The sequence below is a fragment of the Heloderma suspectum genome, chromosome 9 (assembly GCF_057233095.1).
Source record: "Heloderma suspectum isolate Gila_16-S chromosome 9, 16-S_ref, whole genome shotgun sequence".
Taxonomy (NCBI): domain Eukaryota; kingdom Metazoa; phylum Chordata; class Lepidosauria; order Squamata; family Helodermatidae; genus Heloderma; species Heloderma suspectum.
Genome location: NC_139466.1, coordinates 9,752,951 through 9,774,993, shown reverse-complemented (window position 1 = coordinate 9,774,993; position 22,043 = coordinate 9,752,951). Strand labels below are relative to the sequence as shown.

At 46.5% G+C, this 22,043-nt stretch overlaps 1 long non-coding RNA gene across 1 annotated transcript in view; it reads right to left on the bottom strand.

Moving 5' to 3' along the window:
* Window positions 1–5,278: 5,278 nt before the first annotated feature.
* Window positions 5,279–22,043, bottom strand: part of LOC146338400 (uncharacterized) — a 70,259-nt gene continuing 53,494 nt past the window's right edge. Inside the window, exons 2-4 of the long non-coding RNA XR_014784748.1 lie at window positions 17,595–17,735; window positions 13,770–13,890; window positions 5,279–6,328 (exon numbers count right to left, since the gene is read on the bottom strand). This is a non-coding gene — a long non-coding RNA (uncharacterized LOC146338400). The remainder of the gene's footprint in view (window positions 6,329–13,769; window positions 13,891–17,594; window positions 17,736–22,043) is intronic.

The following is a 22,043-nucleotide window of genomic DNA, read 5'->3' as shown; positions in this document are numbered from 1 at the left end:
ACTACCTTTAATTATGTATTTACTGCATTTCTGTACTGCCCAATAGGCAAAGGTCTCAACAAAACCCTCAACAGCATGCCTATCAGATGGCTTACAATTGTGGTGGAGACATGCAGCTCATCATAGTTCCTCAAACTCATGTTGCAATTGGCATGTTTAAACGTAAAATAGGCTGTAAATTAAAGATCCTTATGCCAAAAGTTTGCACTATAATGCTTTCATCTCATATTGCTGTGATTATTATATCATCATCTACAACTATTAATGGAAAGTGGTTCAATTTATCCATGTGCCAACAGTCTGTCTTCTGTGGTTATACAGTGTGCCTGAAAAGAATGCTCAATTTCTTTCTTGTGCTACTGGAGATGTAGACTAGGCTACCAGTTTGGAGGTAGATAGATAGGTAGACAGACAGACAGACAGACAGATGATAGCATGTTCTTCACTAGTGCACTATAATTCAAATGTGCAAGCCACTTATTCTGGGCTAAGCTTATTTAAGGCTGAACTGAAACCTTCTGCTGCTTCTGCTTCTGCTTCTTTCCTTCCAGAACTGTATTTCTCTAAAGTGTAAGGGGAAGGGGGATGTAATGAAACAATCACCTCTTTTGCTCCCACCACCTACTTTATCATCCAGGTAGGGATGTATGAAAGTGACTTGCCTTTCATGGATTATGTTGATGGTGGGGGGGGGGCGTTCCATCCCTCCCCCCGGAATCCTGGCCGGGGGGGAGGTGCTCCGTTCCTCCCCCCGGCATCCTCCAACAGCCAGCTGTGCTCCGCGGCAGCTCCGCGGAGCAGCTGGCCAGGCCCGGCCAGGCCAGAGCTGTCCCCAGCCGGATTTCTGGCTGCGGAGGGCTCTGGGTAAAAAACAACAACAACAACAACAACAACCAACCGCGTACGCAAATGGCGGCAGCTACGGCCGCCACCATTTGCGTTCCTTCTTTTTGGCCGTCTTAATCTACGTAAATATTTACGTAGACTATGACGGCGAAAATAAAGGGGAACGCAAATAGCGTAGCGGGCGCTATTTGCGTCCCTTTTTCATTCACCGTTTTAGCTTATGTAAATCTTTACATAGGCTAAATATTTAAATAGATTAAGATGGTAAAAAGAACGAACGCAAATGGTGGCAGCCGTAGCCGCTGCCATTTGCGTATGCAGTTGTTGTTGTTTTTTAACCCACCCAGCCATGATAGGCTACATAAAGATTTACGTAGCCTATCACGTCATTTTTTCTTAAAAAAAAAACCTAGCCATGATAGGCTACGTAAATCTTTACATAGCCTATCACGTCTTTTTTTTTTTTTTTACAAGAGTGGAAATGGCGGCAGCGGCGACCGGTCGGAAGGCCAGCCGCCGCAGCTGCCACTGCCGGAGCTGCCGCCGGAGCCACCGCCACCCGGAAGATCCGCCCCAGGTGAGTCTCATCCTGGAAGGGATCGGTGGGGGGGTGGCAGGACATTCCGCCACGGAGTTCTGGGGGCTGAATACACTGGCATTCAGCCTCACCGAGACCTGTGGCGGAATTCTCTGACATCCCTACATCCAGGTGGTGCAGGGATGTGTGAATCAGCAAAACCTGAGTTCACCAAAGTTCTCTTAATTCTATCTCAAAGCTTGTTCCAACTCAAGCCTATATCAGATTGCAAGCTTCATTGTTGTTGTTGTTGTTGTCGTCATCATTGTTGTTGTTTGCACAAAAATCTATGTATTTTTTGTGCATTTTTCCAAATGTACACATCCAATGTGTGCATCTTTGAAATGTATGTGTTATTTTCACATGGATTAAAGTGTATCTGTGCACATTTGCCAAAAGTACACATGCTGTCAAACAGATGTTTTTTTGGTCCATGAGTCACACTGCAAGCTCAGAAATGTATGAAACTAGGGCATGGACACCTCCCTGCTTATGCAACAGATAATGGATATAACAAGTAAAGACTCTGTAGCTAGCTCCCCCTGCCCAAGGTCCCACAATGCAAACATAGTGCAAGCATAACAATCTTTATTAAGCCAGTTCCAATGCCCTTTCAAACTCAGCACCTTTTTATACATTAATGCTGCAATGGGGCCATTATCTAAGAGTAAGTCCCATTGAGCATGCCAGGCTTTACTTTTGAGAAGACATGGATAAGGGCTTACCTCTGATTATAAATGGATAGCAGTGTTAGCTCCCTACATGGAGCATAACAATCTTACAGAACAGTCCTATTCATGTCTACTCAGAAGCAAGACTCATTATTTTCAATGGGGATTACTTCCAGGAAAGTGTATATAGGATTTCAGCCTTAAGGATAGAGTGGATCAAATAAATAAAATAAATACATAAATAACTCCACTTTCCTTTCAACACACTATCAATTGGGACATGCTTTCTCTTATTTCATAAGCCATAGAAATTTCTTTCTGGGTTTGAACAAACACTTGTCTTCTTTTACGACATTAATTAACATTACAACGCACGCACACAAAGTAGCATGAAATGTAAATCTGGTGGCATTAAAATGTCTGTAATACTTAAAAGCTGGTTCTTCAAGGTGGAAAAATAATAATTCCTTATCTTCTAGACTTTTGTGAACTAAACAAAAGACCATAAAGTGGGAACTCATTCTGACCCATATATCACTGATGTTTATTGTAAGAGTTCTTGTTTGGGTAAAGCTTGAAGAGAACCATAAAACATATACCATTCTACCACCTCAGTATGTATCCATCTCATTCTGCTGTGTGTCTAGACCAGGCCTTGATCTCAGGAAGGATGCACCTGGGCTGGGGATGGTACCAGTGCCTGGGTGTTGGCTTGGATAGGGCCAATGAACTGAAGCTGAATCCCAATAAGACAGACACCCTATGGGTTGGCAGTTGGCAGGTGGAGGAATTGGGGTGTTTGCATGTTGTGGATGGGGTTTCACTCCCTGTGAAGGAGCAGATCCATTCTTTGGGTGTGCTCCTATGTCCATCTTTGTCACTAGAGGCCCATATAGCCTCAGCTAGGGATGACACGGGAGTTTGAACAGGGGGTGGAGTCCAATGGACTCCCCCATGCCCTGCCACTTGGACCCCACTCACCAGGCTGTGGGGGCTCACTTGCCTGCTCAGCAACTGGCGGGAAGGGCTGTGAGGCTGTCCGTCCCCTTACCAAGCTACAACTGTGCGCACAATCATGGCCCAGTTACATCATCCACATATCTAAAACTGTGTCTATGGCTGTTTGAAAGGGACAATGACTCAAGGCGACAGGTGTAAAGAGGGCCCTTTCTCGGGTGGTTGCCAAGCCACCCTTTAGCTCCTGAAGCATGGCTCACATGGGCAGGCAGCAACAGCAGCTCAGCAATTGCCCGAAGGGACTTGACAGAGGTGACTCCATCCATCCCTAGCCTCAGTGGCCAGAGTGTCCATTGCCACTCTGGTTAGTACACCAACTACACCCATTCCTGGATAGGGACAGCCTAGTCACAGTGATCCATGCACTGGTAACCTCAAGATTAGACTACTGCAATGCACCCTATGCAGGGCTGCCCTTGTGCCTGTGCCACATAATGCTTGTATTAAAACAACTGCACTGGCTGCCTATTACCAAGCCAGTTGTTTTCCAGGCCAAATTCAAGGTGTTGGTTTTGACCTTTAAAACCCTATATGGTTCAGGCCCAGCCTATCTTGAGGAGCACCTCCAGCAACACCAGGCCACTCAACGAGATCAGCCTCAGATGGCCTTCTGTCTGTCCCATCAGCCAGGACAGCTAGGCTGGTGAGGACGAGCAAGAGGGCCTTCTTTGCGGTGCCCCCCCACTCTGTGGAACTCCCTCCCTAGGGAACTCTGCCATGCCCTCTCTTTAATGAGCTTCCGCCACACATTGAAAACTTGGTTGTTCAGGCAGGCATTTGAGGTGGGCTAAGGAAATTTTAGAAAATGATGTTTTAATGTGTAATTTTATTGTTTTAAAACTGTTTGTATTATTGTACATCGGCCAGAGTGGCCAGGTGACTGGCCAGATGGGTGATTGATTAATTAATTAAATACATGTAAGAGGTTATGTTCTTATTATATAAACCCCTAAACAACTTGCAACCAGGATACCTAGCAGACTGCCTTCCTTTATATATATCCAGAACTTATATATATCTAAGTTCATCAGAGGAGGCTTTGCTGGTCATTCCAAAATTAATGGAATGTCATCATGAAGAGCCCTGACATCAGGCCTTCTATGTAGAGGCACCAACCCTCTGGAAAACCCTCCCCCCTGCAGTTCAGGAGGCGGAAGATGATGAGGCATCTTTCAAGCACTTCCTGAAAACACACCTTTTCACCCAAGCTTTCCCTGGGTTGGAACTGCTGTTGGGTTTTACTTTGGGTTTACATGCTACTTTTAAACTTTTAAAGTCTTTTATTATGTTTTATCATGTTTTATTTTATGGTTTTAATTGTTTCCCACAGCTGTTGGGCAGTATATACATGTAATAAATAAATGAATAAACGATAAAATAGTTACAGTTTGGTTTTCACTATAATTTACCTAATTTGCACCTTCCAGAACTGAATGTGGACCTGAACACAAGCTGTGGTCCAAGTCTATACATCCCTGAGCTTGCGTTTGCCCCAGAAAAACAAAACCGACCCCCCCAAATGTATTCCAAAAGTGTGTACATTAGAAAATTTTTCATGAAAAAACAGAACAAAAACAAACATATTTATTTTATTTATTAAATTTATTAATCGCCCATCTGACTGGTCACCCATATATTTCAAAATGAGCACAAACACACTTGAGAGGAGAATGGGAGGGGGGAAATGTGCATTTTGAAAATACTCAGTATTGCTGCAAATGTTGCGGGGGGGAAGCCCATGAAAATATGCCCATTTTTTGTGCAAAAAGAAAACACAAAGCTTTCAGTTGTGTTGATTCGTACATCCCTAGATGTCCCTCCACTTCCCAACCTTTTGTTTTATATGGAGAAATAAGGTCAATTCTTTGTCTCTGATAGATGTGAAAATACAGGAAGTCCCCTCCCCCCCTACACACACACACACACACACACACACACTTCTTATCACAGTATACCCCTGATACTCATTGACATATATTGGAAGTCAGAGCAATTCCATCCTCACTCTACAATTGAGGTGTTCCTTTTCCACACTAGCTGCTGTTCTGCTATGGCTGTGTGTTTGTTGCCATGGTAATTAGTTGAAACACAGCCCCCCCCCCTTTTCCCCCCAAAGTGGCTGCAAGTTCTGAATCAAACTGCTGTTGTTTTTTCTTTCTTTTTTTTAAATGACTTGCAACAGGATATCCAGGATTTTGAAACAGTGCCTGTACAGTTGGCACCTGACAGCAACCTTTCAATGTTTATTGAAAGCAGATATAAACTCACTCACCAAAAATTTTACTCTTGTCCACAGTACGTAACCTTATTTTGGAGCTGGTCACCTCCCTCACCCTGCACAATCAGAAGAGCATGTTTCTTTCGAGTTTACCCCATTCCACATAGTGGATTTACTTTGGTGGCTCCATGGTTTGCGTTGGATGAGTGTTGTAACAAACTGGCACAAACAGGCTTTTATTGCCTCTCTGAATCTCAACAAAGACAAGCACGCCACTTAGGAGTCATGACTTCAGTTCTTTGACATCGTTTTCCCCTTACAGTTATGAACAAATTATAAACGACAGAGTAGGGCCTTTACAACAAGGATATCTCGATGTTTTGTTCCATTAGGTTTCAGTTGGCAAAAGTTCAAGCAGTCATTGCAGAGCAATGGGGGCCTTGCAAAGCTTGCCTCTTATCAAAGGCATGCCAGGAATTTTCAGAGAGTGAAATGTCTCTTGTTTGTGTTTGCTCCACCTTTTGAAGACTTTGCTTTCACATTTTGAAGTTGATGTTCAAGGGCAATTAATGGATTGGCAGATGAGGAAAGCAAGAGGAAGATCATCTCTGAGATTGTTATTGGAGGCCCTTCTCTGGATAACCCCATTATTACTAAGCACAATGTTGTATAGGTAGAAGGTATGACTGCAAGAATCAGCGGGCCTCAAACACAACTGTTCTTTATTCAGCACAAACAGAAGTTGCTCAAGTTCTTAAGGGGGTCTAGCTGACTGCTTACCAGTTAGCTGTGCAAATGGATTCACCTGTATAGGTCTCAGAATCCCAACTTCCTCACCACAAAATGTTATGCTGGAGGTTCTAATTTCACATTTCTCCTTTTTTACACGAATGCCAGATGTGTCAAAATGATGTAGGACTTCTTGCAAGTCTTGCAATTCGGCAAGCTCTTCCTCTGTTGATCACATGAGCAGGACATCATCAAAATATAGGACAAAACCTGGAATTCCAGAAAGTAGGGTTTCCATGAATTGTTGGAACAGTCCAGGGGTGGGTGGCAACCCAAGAAATGGCCTTTGTGGCAGTGATGCACTGGCTTTGGTCCATCCTGCCTAAGGCTGCTTGCCTGTTGCTGCTCTGTTAAATTTGTAGATATCAATTTTACTAGGGGTGAATGAATCAGTCTGTTTCTACCCTGACTCAGTTTCACATGTGTTCGTTCATACAACCATCTCCTCCCTTTTCCACATTAATGTGCTTAAATACACACACACACACACACAAAACTGTATATTTAAAGACATATTGAAATATGCATTAGTGAATGTTCACCTGGCACATACATTGTGTTCTTTTCGGTGCCATGTGAAAACCTTCTAATTTTCCCAGGCATTTTTAGCATTTTAGCATCCCAGTTTTTTAAGTCTGCTGTCTTGAATCTGCTATTGAATTTTAAGTATCTGCACTGCTGCTACATTTTACTCTGGTTGTATTTTTATTCTGTAGTTTTAATCTGTTCTATTACATATTGTGTTTTCTGTTGTATTTTTGTGGTTTTAATTTTGCGAACCACCCAGAGAGCTTTGGCTACTGGGTGGCATAAAAAATTTAAAATGCAATGAATAAATGAATGCAGTTTGTTTGTTTGTTTGTTTAACAAAATATGCATTTTACTCTAAAAGACACTTTTGAATACATATGTTGGTAGTTTTTAAGGATGCACACTATAATCACAAAATTAATCTGCAAGTTGTTCAGAATGATCAGATCAGAATGGTTCACTTTAAGATGTGAACTGAACAAAATCCTCAAGCATCCATAGCTAAGATTTTTCTACATGAAGAGTAACTAGTATGTTGTTGCTATTTTTAAAAAAAAAGCTGCTTTCATTTTAAGGTTCTGTTGGGTTTGATTTGCTGCTTTATTCTACTGTTATATGGATTTATTTATTTGTACGCGCGTGTGTGTATCATAGAAGTCATAGAATCATAGGGTTGGAAGGGGCCTACATGACCATCGAGTCCAGCCTCCTGCTCAGTGCAGGAAGCCTGATTCCCAGGCAATCTCCCATCCAAGTACTCACCAGGGCTGACCCTGCATACAGTCAGGGCCAGAGAAATATTGGAACAAGGATAACTGTTTTGGCAGTTGGCCCCTGTACACCACCACATTGAAGTTGAAAGGAAACACACCCAGATGGGAGCGAAGTCAGGACTCTCAGCTGTAATTCAAGGGGTTTGACAAACAGGGGGCACTAACCATTCAGGAAGTACAGCCAGTGGCATACATGCACCCCCATCGTTGGTGGCTCATAAGTAATGGAACAAACATCATTTCAAACTTAGGGATCACCTTTAATACCTGGATGAAAATCCTTTGGAGTCAATGACTGCCTGAAGTCTGGAACCCATGGACATGACCAAATGCTGAGTTTCCTCCCTCGAGATGCTTTGCCAGGCCTTTACTGCAGCTGCCTTCAGCTGCTGCTTGTTTGTGGGTAGGGATGGACGAAAGTCACTTACCTGTCCTTGAAGCTTTTCGCTGTGGGGGGGAGGTGCTTCGCTGCTCCCCCCGCGAAGTTCAGGCCGGGGGGGGGAGTCTTCCTGCCTTGCCCGGCCGAAATTCAGGCCAGGGAGGAGGCGCCTCGCCTCGCCCGGCCGCGAACTAAAAAGTAAAAAAAAAAACAACGCCCCCGTGATAGGCTATGTGACGATTAACGTAGCCTATCACGGCTAGATCTGCAAAGTCAGCTGTGATAGGCTACGTAAATCATCACGTAGCCTTTCACGGGTGACTTTTTTTTTAAAAAAAAAGCGCGTACGCTAATGGCGGCCCCCATAGGGAGCCGCCATTCGCGTTCCTTATTTAGTCGCTGCAGTCTACATAAATTTGTAGTCTACAAATAGCGTTGCCCTTATTTTCGCCGTAGTCTACAGTGACCAAATAAGGAACGGGAATGGCGGCTCCCTAGGGGGGCCGCCATTATCCGTACGCGCTTTTTAAAAAAAATTTTTAAAGTCACCCGTGATAGGCTACGTGATGATTTACGTAGCCTATCACGGCTGACTTTGCAAATCTAGCCATGATAGGCTATGTTAATCGTCACGTAGCCTATCACGGGGGCATTTTTTTTTCTTTTATTGGAATGGCGGTGGCGGCAGCCGGTCGAAAGACCAGCTGCCTCTCCCGCCCCGGACGAAGACCCGCTGAACCGCCGGCCGGACCCGCCGCCGGGAGGGACATTCGCCAAAGGTAAGTCCCGTCCCGGGGGTGTGTGCGGGGGGTGGGGGGGTGCAGAGAATTTCTCCCCGAAACTTGTTCGGGGGGCCGAACACATTGGCGCTTGGCCCCCCGAAGTTTCGGGGAGAAATTCTCCGCCAACCCTATTTGTGGGTCTTTCTGCCTTCAGTCTTGTCTTCAGGAAGTGAGAAGCATGCTCTATTGGGTTGAGGTCAGGAGACTGACTTGGCCATTGAAGAACATCCCACTTCTTTGCCTTGAGAAACTCTTGAGGAGCTTTTGCTGTATGTTTTGGGTCATTGTCCATCTGCAAGATGAAGCAGCATCCTATCTGTTTGGCAGCATTCGGCTGAATCCGAGCAGAAAGTATAGCCCTATACACTTCAGAATTCATCCTGCTGCTTTTATCAGCAGTCAGGTCATCAATAAACACCAGTGACCCGGTTCCATTGGCAACCATACATGCCCATGCCATAACACTGCCTCCACCATATTAGGCAGATGATGTGGTATGCTTTGGATAATGAGCTGTTCCTTTCCTTCTCCGTTCTTTTGTCTTCCGATCATTCTGGTACAAGTTAATCTTGGTTTCATCAGTCCAAAGAATCTTATTCCAGAACTTAGGAATAGCGAGGGATGCTAAAAACAACAAAAAGGCTTTCTTCAGCTACGTGCATAGTAAAAGGCAGAGGAAAGAAATGGTTGTTCAGCTATTAAATAAGGATGGCAAAATGATAACAGATGACAAAGAAAAGGCAGAGGTGCTCAATTCCTACTTTGGCTCAGTCTTCTCCCAAAAGAGGGTCTATGACCCCCCTGGCAAAGGCGAAGTACAGGCTGAAGGGGCAGGATTGCAGCTTGAGATCGACAGGCATATGGTCAAGGAACACCTCATTACTTTGAATGAGTTCAAATCTCCAGGGCCAGATGAACTGCATCCGAGAGTAATAAAGGAACTGGCAGAAGAACTCTCAGAACCGCTGTCTATTCTCTTTGAGAAATCATGGAGGACCGGGGAAGTGCCAGATGACTGGAGGAGGGCTAACGTTGTCCCTATCTTCAAAAAGGGTAAAAAGGAGGAACCTGGGAACTACAGACCAGTCAGTCTGACATCAATCCCTGGGAAAATTCTGGAGCAGATCATAAAGCAATCCATCTGGAAGCACCTTGACAACAATGCCGTGATTACTCGAAGCCAACATGGATTTGTCAAAAACAAGTCCTGCCAGACAAATCTGATCTCATTTTTTGATCAAGTCACCTCCCTTGTAGACCGTGGGAATGCTGTAGACATCATATACCTCGACTTCAGCAAAGCTTTCGACAAAGTGCCCCATGATATCCTGATGAGCAAACTAGCTCGAAGTGGGCTAGATGAAACAACGATCATGTGGATCCACAGTTGGCTACAGAATCGGACTCAAAGAGTGCTTATCAATGGGACCTTCTCAAGCTGGAGAGAGGTAACGAGTGGGGTACCGCAGGGCTCAGTCCTGGGCCCAGTGCTCTTCAACATTTTTATTAATGACTTGGAGGAGGAGGTGCAGGGAATGCTGATCAAATTTGCAGATGACACAAAATTGGGAGGGATAGCTAATACTTTGGAAGACAGAAACAAAATTCAAAGTGATCTGGATAGACTGGAGCGCTGGGCAGAAAACAACAGAATGGCATTTAATAGGGACAAATGCCAAGTTCTGCACCTAGGAAAAAGAAACCAAATGCACAGTTACAAGATGGGGGATACGTGGCTCAACCACACTACGAGCGAGAAGGATCTTGGAATTGTCGTCGATCACAAGCTGAATATGAGCCAACAATGTGATGTGGCTGCAAAAAAGGCAAATGCTCTTTTGGGCTGCATTCATAGAAGCATCGCTTCCAAATCCCGGGAAGTACTAGTTCCCCTCTACTCAGCACTGGTTAGGCCTCATCTGGAGTACTGTGTCCAGTTCTGGGCACCACACTTTAAGAAGGATGCAGACAAGCTGGAGAGGGTTCAAAGGAGGGCAACAAAGATGATCAGGGGACTGGAAACAAAGCCCTATGAAGAGAGACTGAAAGAACTGGGCATGTTTAGCCTTGAGAAGAGAAGACTGAGGGGAGATATGATAGCACTCTTCAAGTACTTGAAAGGTTGTCACAGAGAAGAAGGCCAGGATCTCTTCTTGATCATCCCAGAGTGCAGGACACGGAATAATGGGCTCAAGTTACAGGAAGCCAGATTCCGGATGAACATCAGGAAAAACTTCCTGAGTGTCAGAGCAATACGGCAATGGAACCAATTACCTGGGGAGGTGGTGGGCTCTCCCACACTGGAGGCCTTTAAGACGAGGCTGGACAGCCATTTGTCAGGGATGCTCTGACTTGGATTCCTGCATTGAGCAGGGGGTTGGACTCGATGGCCTTGTAGGCCCCTTCCAACCCTACTATTCTATGATTCTATGATTCTATGAACTGGTGTTTGCTGGCAAAGGCTAATCTGGCCTTTTGGTTCTTGAGCATTACGAGTGGTTTGCACCTTGTTGTGAAGCCTCTGTATTTACATTCATAAAGCCTTCTCTTGACTGTAGATGTTGACAATGACATGCCTACCTTCTCAAGGGTGTTCTTGACCTGGCTAGATGTTGTGAAAGGGTTCCTCTTCACCATGAGCAGAATCTGCAGTCATCCACTTTAGTTGTCTTCCATGGTCTTTCAGGCCTTTTGCTGTTGCTGAGCTTGCCAGTTAAGTTAATTCCTTCTTTTTAGGGATGGACCAAAGTCCCTTACCTGATCCCGATGTTTGCCTGTCCCTCCCCCCGAAATTCTGGCTGGCGGGGGGAGGCACCCCGTCCCTCTCCGCCAAAATTCTGGCCAGGGGGGAAGCGCCCCATCCCTCTGTCCGCGAAACCTTGTGTCCTGCCGGGACGCAAATGGCGGCGGCCATAGCCGCCGCCATTTGCGTCCCTGCAGTCAGCCATGATAGGCTACGTAAATGTTTACGTAGCCTATCATGGCTGACTTAAAAAAAAAAAAAGCTTGTACGCAAATGGTGGCGCCCATGGGTGCCACCATTTGTGTTCCTTATTTTGGCACATGTAGTCTACGTAAACATTTACGTAGACTACGGCGAAAATAAGGGCAACGCTATTTTTAAGGGCAACGTACGCACTTCCCCCCCCCCCGAAGTCAGCCATGATAGGCTTAGGGATGGCGGAGAATTTCTCCCCGAAACTTCGGGGGGCCGAGCGCCAACGTGTTCGGCCCCCCGAACAAGTTTCGGGGAGAAATCCTCCGCCCCCCCGCCCCCCGCCCCCCCCCGGGACGGGACTTACCTTCCCTGAATGTCCCTCCCGGCGGCGGGTCTGGCTGGCGGTTCGTCCGGTGTTCAAGCGGGGCGGGAGCGGCAGCCGGTCTTTCGACCGGCTGCCGCCCCCGCCATTGCAATGAAAGAAAAAAAAAAACACGTCCCCTGATAGGCTACGTGACGATTCACGTAGCCTATCACGGCAAGATTTGCAAAGTCAGCTGTGATAGGCTACGTGAATCGTCACGTAGCCTATCACGGGTGACTTAAAAAAAAAAAAAAAGTGTGTACGGATAATGGCGGCCCCCAGAGGGAGCCGCCATTCCCCTTCCTTATTTGGTCACTGTAGTCTACGTCAATGTTTACATAGACTACGGCGAAAATAAGGGCAACGCTATTTGCGTTGCCCTTATTTTCGCCGTAGTCTACGTAAACATTGACGTAGACTACAGCAACTAAATAAGGAACGCGAATGGCGGCTCCCTATGGGGCCGCCATTCGCGTACGCGCTTTTTTTTTTTTTAAAGTCACCCGTGATAGGCTACATGACGATTCACGTAGCCTATCATGGCTGACTTTCCAGATCTAGCCGTGATAGGCTACATGAATCGTCACGTAGCCTATCAGGGGACGTGTTTTTTTTTTTTTTTTTTACTTTCGAGTTCGCGGCCGGGAGAGGCGGGAAGCCTTCTCCCCGGCCTGAATTTCGGCCGGGCGAGGCGGGAAGCCTCCCCCCCCGGCCTGAATTTCGGCCGGGCGAGGCGGGAAGCCTCCCCCCCCGGCCTGAACTTCGCGGGGGGAGCAGCGAAGCGCTCCCCCCCACCGCGAAAAAGCTTCGGAGAAAGGTAAGGGACTTTCGTCCACCCCTAGATAGGCTACATAAACATTTACGTAGCCTATCATGGTGTTTTTTAAAAATCTAGCCGTGGTAGGCTACGTAAATCTTTACGTAGCCTATCACATTTGTTTGTTTGTTTTACTTGGAAATGGCAGTGGCGGCAGTCGGTCGGAAGCCCGGCCGCCACCGCCACTGCCGCTGAACCGCTGCCAAACCGCCGCCGGAGCCGCCTCTGCCAGGGACATTCGAGCAAGGTAAGTCCCGTCCTGAGGGGGGCCGGGGGGGCAGACTGTTTCTCCACCAATTTCAGGGGGCCGAATGCGCTGGCATTCGGCCTCCCCGAGATTCGTGGAGAAATTCTCTGACATCCCTACTTCTTTTCAGGATGTTCCAGACTGTTGTATTGGCCACTCCCACTCTTTTTGCTATCTCTCTGATGGGTTTATGTTGTTTTCTCAGCCTAATGATGGCCTCCTTCACTCGCGGGGACACCTCTTTGGACCTCACATTGGGAGTTCCAGTGAACAGCTACCAAATGCAAATGTAACACTCAGAACCACCTCCAGGCCTCTTATTTGCTTGATTGGTCATGGGGTACCCAGGAAACAGGCCACACCTGGCCATGCAGCTGCTTGTCAGCCATTAGTTCCATTACTTATGAGCCATCAATGATGGGTGTGTGTGTATGCCACTGGCTGTCCTTCCTGAATGGTTAGTGCCCCACTTTTGTCAAACCCCTTGAATTACAGCTGAAAGTCCTGACTTCGCTCCCATCTGGGTGTGTTTCCTTTCAACTTCAATGTGGTGGTGTACAGGGGCCAACTGCCAAAACAGTTATCCTTGTTCCAATATTTCTGTCCCTGACTGTAGCTTCCAAGATCAGACGAGATCCAGCATATCCTGCCCTTTGCTCATGAGAACAAAATAAAGGTGATAAAGCCTTTTGCAGGCTCTAGGGATGGCGGAGAATTTCTCCCTGAATCTTCGGGAGGCCTAGCGCCGACGCATTCGCCCCCCCGAAGTTGGTTGGGAAATTCTCCGCTGGCCCCCCGCCCCCGCTGGGATGGGACTTACCTTCAGCGACTGTCCCTCTCGGCGGCGGGTCCCGGTGGCGGTTCAGCGGCGTCTTGTCATGGGCGGGGGCGGTGGCCAGTCTCCCGACCGGCTGCCACCGCCGCCATTGCAAAAAACCCCCCTAAAGTAAAAAAAAACACCTGTGATAGGCTACGTAATGATTTACGTAGCCTATCACGGCTAGATTTCCAAAGTCAGTGTGATAGGCTACGTAAATCGTCACGTAGCCTATCATGGCTGACTTTGAAAAAAAAAATGTAGGGATGGACGAAAGTCCCTTACCTGTCCTCGAAGCTTGCTTCGCGGTGGGGGGGAGGCGCTTTGCTTCTCCCCCCGAAGTTCATGCAAGGGGGGGGAGGCGCCCCGCCTCGCCCGTCCAAAATTCAGGCCGGGCGGGAGGCGCCCCATCCCTCACCGGCGAAATTCAGGCAGGGTAGAAGCGCCCCATCTACCCAGCCGCGAAAAAAAAAAATCACCCTCGTAATAGGCTACGTAACAATTAACGTAGCCTATCATGGCTAGATTTCCAAAGTCAGCTGTGATAGGCTACGTAAATCGTTACGTAGCCTATCATGGGTGACTTTGGAAAAAAAAAAAGCGCATACGCAAATGGCGGCCCCCATAGGGAGCCGCCATTTATGTTCCTTATTTGGTCCCTGTAGTCTACGTAAAGATTTACGTAGACTACGGCGAAAATAAGGGCAACGCAAATAGCGTTGCCCTTATTTTCGCCGTAGTCTACGTAAATCTTTACGTAGACTAGACATGCCAAAATAAGGAACGCAAATGGCGGCGCCCCATGGGCGCCGCCATTTGCGTACGCGCTTTTTTTTCCCAAGTCACCCGTGATAGGCTATGTGACGATTTACGTAGCCTATCACAGCTGACTTTGGAAATCTAGCCGTGATAGGCTATGGAAATCGTCATGTAGCCTATCACAGGGTCTTTTTTTTTTTTTTACTTTTTGTTTTGCGGCCGGGGAGACGGGGTGCTTCTCCCCGGCCTGAATTTCGGCCGGGCGAGGCGGGACGCCTCCCCCCCCTTGCCTGAACTTCAGGGGGAGAAGCGAAGCGCCTCCCCCCCACCGCGAAGCCAAGCTGCGAAGAGGTAAGTGGCTTTCGTACATCCCTATTTGCAGCAGTGGTAGCTATATACAGTTTACCTGGAAGATCTCCTGAAAAGCCCAGTAAGCCCTTGCAAGCCCTGTTCCAGGTTTTGGGTGAACCAGGGCAAGCTGCTTCTGATGGCCACCCAGATGCTCAATGGGCCATTCCCCTCCCACCCCAAAAAAGTGACTGTCCCTTGTTTAGCAGTCCGTGGGCAAGCTTAATTGAGATGGAGGGCATGCTGGCTCTGGACTCTGCTCAGATCCACTGTAAGGTGTCTCTCTGTGTGTGTTTATGCACATGCATGAGTGTGTCAATTTGAATTTGGTTGATTTTTATTGCAAGCTGCCTTGGAAATGGAGTATCCAGATCAACCAACCAACCAACCAATCAAATATTCTTATTGGGGACCCCCCCACACACACACACACACTTAGGAAGAGCTATACATGTGGCATTGTTTGGGAACTGTCGCTGCACAGTGCAATTCTACATATCTACTCAGAAGTAAGTCCCACTGGGTTCAGTGACAACAACTCCTAGAGAAGAGGGTATAGGACTGCAGACTCACAGGGCAACTCTATGAATTTTTACTCAAAAGTCAGTCAGTCCCACTGGGTTCAGTGGGACATACTTAGGTATAGACTTGCAGCTTTAGGGTATAACCTATGCACAATTACTTGGGAATAAGACCCATAATAGCAAATGCTCTATAGATAGAGAGGACTTACATCTGAGTAATCATACATAGAATAGCACTGTTGAACTTTGTTTAACATAAGCAATTAATTTAACATTCATTTTGGAGCATAGAGTATTAAAATTGCTGACTTTGGGTAGTAGACAATTGTGTCAACATCTGTTAGCACAAATATTGTTGTGCTAGCCTAAACTACGCACAAGAGGAGAATCCAACTAAAGCTATGTTTGCACAAATGTGGTTGTACAAGCAGTTGCACAAGCAGTTGTGCTTAATGCTTCCACAATCTGTTGTGCAACGAGTTGTGCATACCTGTTGCGCAACCTGTTGTTCAAGTGGTTGCACAACTCCTTGCACAACTGATTGCACAACTGTAATGGGCAACCTCTTGTGAAATGGAAAGATTCAGTGGAGCTCCATTAGCATTATTTGAGTTTGTGGAATAACACCGTTGGATACTCCCCACAGCTCATGAATAGAGTTGTAATATCTTCATAACACCTCAGGGATACAACTCAAAACATTTTTAAAAAAACATATTTGCATTAATCATGCAAATATCTGTCTGTCTGTCTGTCTGTCTTATCCTGCAAAACTGTAGCAGTCACTCATCAAATGTAAATAAGCCGTTCTGATGACATTGGGCACCTGATACCTTGTGTGAATGGATTGTGGAAGGCTCATAGTGGAGAAGGGCAAAAACCGAAAAGGAACAATAAAAACAGAAGAAGGCAATTCTGGAATGTAAATTAAGAACCAACGCTACGCATTGCAGTACAATAGCCTGTTAAAGAAACTGCCAGGAACAAAAAGTAGAGGATTTTAAGCCCATAAATGCTTTGCTTTCTGAAATAACATCAGATTAGTCTCATGGATGGAGCTGAATGAATTCATGAAATGAATTGCACCATGAATTCTTTTCATTTCAAACAACCACAAATGTGCTGATTTTGCTCAAACAAACTGAAAATAGCCAATTGCATCAATGTCCTCTGGGCTGTAATATTAAAAAGGCACTCATCTAACTAGTGATTTTTCCACGTTAGCATCATACACCCCTCTGTACATGAGTGAGAATGGATGTAATTGTGAGCTATTCATGTATCCCATCCAGGAGTATTTTTAAACCTTTATATTTTTATCAATGGTGCCAAAGGAAGCGACAGTTACGACATGCTCAATTCCAACTGAATTCACATATTTGTGTCAGTGGTTTGATTCAAGCCAGTTAGACCACATAGTTATCTGTGAAAAACATATGGAAGGTTGATGATGATGATCCCATTGCTCCATTTAAAACCCATTGCTACAGGATTTCATTTCCATTGTGGAAAAAAGGAAAGAAAGATATGTGGGAAAAAGAGTTTGTCCCTAAAGGAGTAGGCAAACTGATGTAAGATGAGTTCCTTGAAGCGGATCCTCAGCTGTGTGTATCATAGTGTGGTGGATTAGCCTAAAATATTAGGGTATCAGGGCTCTAATAGGCATTTCTTCTTTTTTTTTCAGATCAGTGTCTATAGATTGGTGACAATATTTTTCCCATCTTGTATTCTGCCCTGCCTTGAGAAAGAACTGGTGTGTAGGATAAAGGGCTTCACATTCTGGATGACCATTGATTTTCTCCCAGGACTGTACAAAAGTTCTGCAGGATTTTGCAGGAATTTCTGTGAGAATTTTGTTGGCAATTGTTTTTGAGAAGAGTTTGCCCAAATTCACAAAGGTCTTCATATTTGGGAGAGAAAGGTGTTGAGATTCACAACATCTGAATGTGGGAGAAAGCGAAAATAATGGATTCAACCATCCATAGCCCACATATTTATTTGGGTACTCAGACCTTGCAAGAAAGTTTGAGAGGTGTGAATTAGGTCACTTCACATTAAAATGTGAAGAAGATTAATTTCTTCCCCATCATCTCTGCTTTTTCCTACCATTTACCTCATACCATGTATTACCTCACACACCACATGTTAGAACTCAGACTACAGTACTCTAGTTTAGGGATGTACAAAACTCACTTACCTTTTCGACGGGATGATTCGTGGGGGGGAGGTGCTCCACACCTCCCCCCAAAATCCTAATCCAGCCAGTTCCGCTCTGCGGAGATTCAGCGGAGCCGCCAGCCAGGGCTTCCAGCAGCCAGACATCCGGCCGCTGGGCAGCCTGCAGGAAAAAAAAAATAAACAGCATATGCAAATGGTGGTGGCTACGGCGGCCGCCATTTGCATTCCCTTTTTTTTTTTTGCTGTTTTACGTAAATATTTACGTAAGCTATTAGGGCGGGGGGAAAAAGGAACACAAATGGCGTCCACTACACAGGGTGGCTGCCATTCACAAGTCAGCGCAGACAACAGCAGGTAAGTGCTCCATTTCGCGCGCCATTTGTGGGGGGGAGGGGCTTCGTTCCGCCATGGATTTCAGGGGACCGAATGCACTGGCATTCAGCCTCACCGAGATCTGTGGTGGAATTCTCTGACATCCCTACTCTAGTTCTTTTTCTTTGAAGGGAGATTTCAGGGACTCCCGATATACCTGTCAACAGGATGGTTACCCTTGAAATGTTGTATATTTTCCCCCTTCAATATTCATTGTTCACATCACTAATTTGAAAGGAAAAGCAGCCCCAGGAAAAATGAGTCACTCTCATGCCGTCACCCTTGTTCCATATGTGATGTCAGCAAACGTATTTTTATTCCAAGTCTTTCTGTCGCCTTGGTACAATGTTTTCTTTCATCCTTGTTGCAGCACAGACCTTTTTTTAACACTCTGAATGAAGCAGTCACACAATTTAAAGGGTGACATCATTTATAAACAATGACATTAATTGCAGGCCCAAATTTATATCAATCAATCAAAGAATGTGTGCCTCATCACCCACTTGAAATCCAAGTTCAGCACTGGGTAAAACCCACACAATGTGCTAATCTTTTTCTCTTTCCTTCCTACACATTCCTCTGTGGGTAAGTCATTTCTCAGCAGAGAAATTATTCCAAAATTATTGAATCATCGACAGTTACAGGACCTGACCATGGGTCAAAACAATACAGTGTTTCTTTTTTCCATTAAAAAATGAAGCAAAAAAAAAAATGCTCTTCAGCATATCAAAATTATCCACATCTTGTCAGAGTCACAGTTCAAGAGGGAGAATGAGATGGAGTTCTCTCATTGGTATGCAAGACGGAACATTGAACATTGTCCTGTCGGTGAACCCTGAAATAGTTCCTCTTCCTCCTGGAACTTTGTATAAAGTTTGTATAAATTAAATTCCATGCCAAAAGAGCTGCAAAACTAACTTTTAAGCATTTTTTTTTAAAACCAAACCTTAAAGCTAGGCAGCTGTTTGAAAAGTCAGAGAACTTTTAGTTTATCAAATGAAACTTATTAGCAGTCAATTCTGGACAGACAAAAGAGAGTCTTTCTTCACACATCGCTCAATTAATTTATGCAGGCACAGGACGAATAAATTAGACCATGTAGTGTGGCCACTAAATGGTCTAATTTCACAAATTAGACCATTTATGGCTGTGATTTTGCACAAACTGCACTATTTATGGCTGTGATTTTGTGCAAAAAAAGCCTGGTAACGTTTCTGGGTTTCAGGAACTATCACATAGCTCACTTCACACAAATGCAAGCCAGGCCGGGTCCCTCATGGGGATCTGACAGGCCCCCAAATGGCCAGATTTTCCAAGAACAGACAATCCTCCTTAGGGCACAATTGCCCCTTCCAGGTAGTGTACAAGATTTCATTAATATAACAATGCAAAAAAACATTTATCCAATTAAAGCTCCTTCCTTAAAACTGAGCAGTAGCAATTAAAACATGAACATCAATTAGTTAAAAGCAGACTGGAATAATAATAAAACATGCTGTTCTTTATATTAAGGATGTATGAACTTACCCCTGTCTGGGTTCCCCAGATGCTCGCCCAGCCCCTGCCCCTGCTCGCCGGTCCCTGGACTGCTCTTGAGCCCCTGCCACACTTGGCGAGCAGCCTGCACTCACCCCAGCAGCCTCGTTGAGCTCTATGGTCACCATTTTTATTGGAAAAACAAAATGGCAATAGCAAAAATGTGCATGTCTTCAACGTACATTCGGAGGCCATCCTTACAGGAGCACCTTGGGACTTCATGGAGACCATGGCCTCCTGGGAGCTGCACCATATTCTAACTGGGCCCACCCATGTAGCCGGTCATGCACTAGACCTTGTGTTTGTTTCTGGAGAAGTGGGGAGTGATCTGGAAGTCAGGGGTATATCCACCACCCCCTTGTCATGGTCAGATCACTATCTGGTGATGTTGGACTTCTCAGGTCCACAACCCCTCCGCGGGGGTGGAGGACCCATTAAAATGGTCCACCCCAGGCGTCTTATGGATCCAAATGGAATCCTGAACGTGCTTGGGGATTCTCTGGGGCATGCCAACGGCCACTCGGTCGAGACCCTGGTGGGTGGCTGGAATGCCGCAATCACTGGGGCATTAGATCAGGTGGCTCCGAAATGCCCTCTCCCCCTGAACAGGGCTCGGACTGCACCATGGTTCAATCCGCGGTTACGAGCTCTGAAACAGGAGGTGAGACGGCTAGAGCGCCGGTGGTGGAAGTGTCGCTCCAAAGATGATCAGACACGGGCTAGAGCTGTATCTTCAGCCTATCACGTGGCGGTGAAGGCAGCAAAAAAGGAATATTATGCTGCATCCATCGCGTCTGCAGAGTGCTGTCCCAGGAGGCTGTTCCAAGTGGTCTGGAGCCTGGTCGGTCCTGTGGCTCCGGAACCACTGGAGCATTCTAAGGCCTCCTGTGAGGCCTTGGCAAGGCACTTTGCAGATAAAATTGATCAGATTAGGTGTGTTACTCTGCACGCTGTGGATACAGTTAGTGAGCAAGAGGCAGCCTGTGGCAAACCGGTTTTGTGGGATCAGTTCCAGCTTCTTCCTCCTGATGAAGTGGACAAGGTGCTTTCATCGGTATGGCTGACCACCTGCTTATTTGATCCTTGCCCATCTTGGCTCATTATGAGCTGCAGAGAGAGACTGGGTGAGGGGATCAAGGCAGTGGTGAACGCCTCCCTTTTAGGAGGGAGTGATGCCATCAGCCCTCAAGGAGGCAGTGATAAGACCGCTCTTACAGAAGCCCTCCTTGGATCCTCAAGTTTTGAACAACTTTCGCCCAGTCTCAAATCTGCCATTTTTGGGCAAGGTGATTGAGCGGGTGGTGGCGGTGCAGTTGAAGGCACACTTGGAAGAAACTGATTATCTAGACCCATTTCAGTCGGGCTTCAGGCCTGGGCATGGGACAGAAACGGCCTTGGTCGCCTTGGTAGATGATATGAGGAGGGCTCTGGATAGGGGTGAATGCTCCTTCCTTGTTCTCCTTGACCTCTCAGCAGCTTTCGATACCGTTGACCACGGTATCCTCCTGGACCGCCTGGAGGGGTTGGGCATTGGGGACACCGTATTGCGGTGGTTCCGGTCCTTCCTCTCCGACAGGTACCAGAGGGTAGCACTGGGAGAGGAGGTTTCGGACCCGTGGCCACTTACTTGTGGGGTGCCACAGGGTTCCATCCTCTCCCCGATGCTATTTAACATCTATGTGAAGCCGCTGAGGGCTATCATCAGGAGGTTTGGGGTGCAGTGTCATCAATATGCGGATGACACACAGCTCTACCTCTCGTTTAAATCTTCACCAAGGTTGGCCGTAGAATCCCTGTCGAAATGTCTGGAGACGGTGAGTGGCTGGATGGGGAGGAATAGGCTGAAGCTGAACCCTGACAAGACTGAGGTACTTTTGGTGGGAGAAAAGAGGAGGCTGGGGGATGTTGACCTGGTGTTGAATGGGGTATGGCTACCCTTGAAAGACCAGGTCCACAGCCTGGGGGTCATTTTGGACTCCCAGCTGTCCATGGAGGCTCAGGTGTCAGCTGTGAGCTTGACAGCGCTGTATCAACTCCATCTGATACGGTGGCTGCGCCCATTCCTTCCCGACCATCTGCTCCCATCGGTAGTACATGCCCTGGTCTCCTCTCGTTTAGACTACTGTAATGTGCTCTACGTGGGGGTACCTTTGAAGACGGTTCAGAAACTGCAGCTGGTACAGAACGCGGCGGCTCGCCTGATTAAAGGCAGCCGCCGGCGAGATCACATCACTCCAGTGCTGAAGGAGTTGCACTGGTTACCAGTTGTTTTCCGGGCCAAATTCAAGGTGTTGGTTTTGACCTTTAAAACCCTATATGGTTCCGGCCCAGCCTATCTTAAGGAGCGCCTCCAGCAACACCAGACAGGCCGCTTAACAAGATCAGCCTCGGATGGCCTTCTCTCTGTCCCATGAGCCAGGACAGCTAGACTGGTGGGGACGAGGGAGAGGGCCTTTTCTGTGGTGGCCCCCACTCTGTGGAACTCCCTCCCTAGGGAACTCCATCATGCCCCCTCTTTAATGAGCTTCCATCGTGCATTAAAAACGCTGTTGTTCAGGCA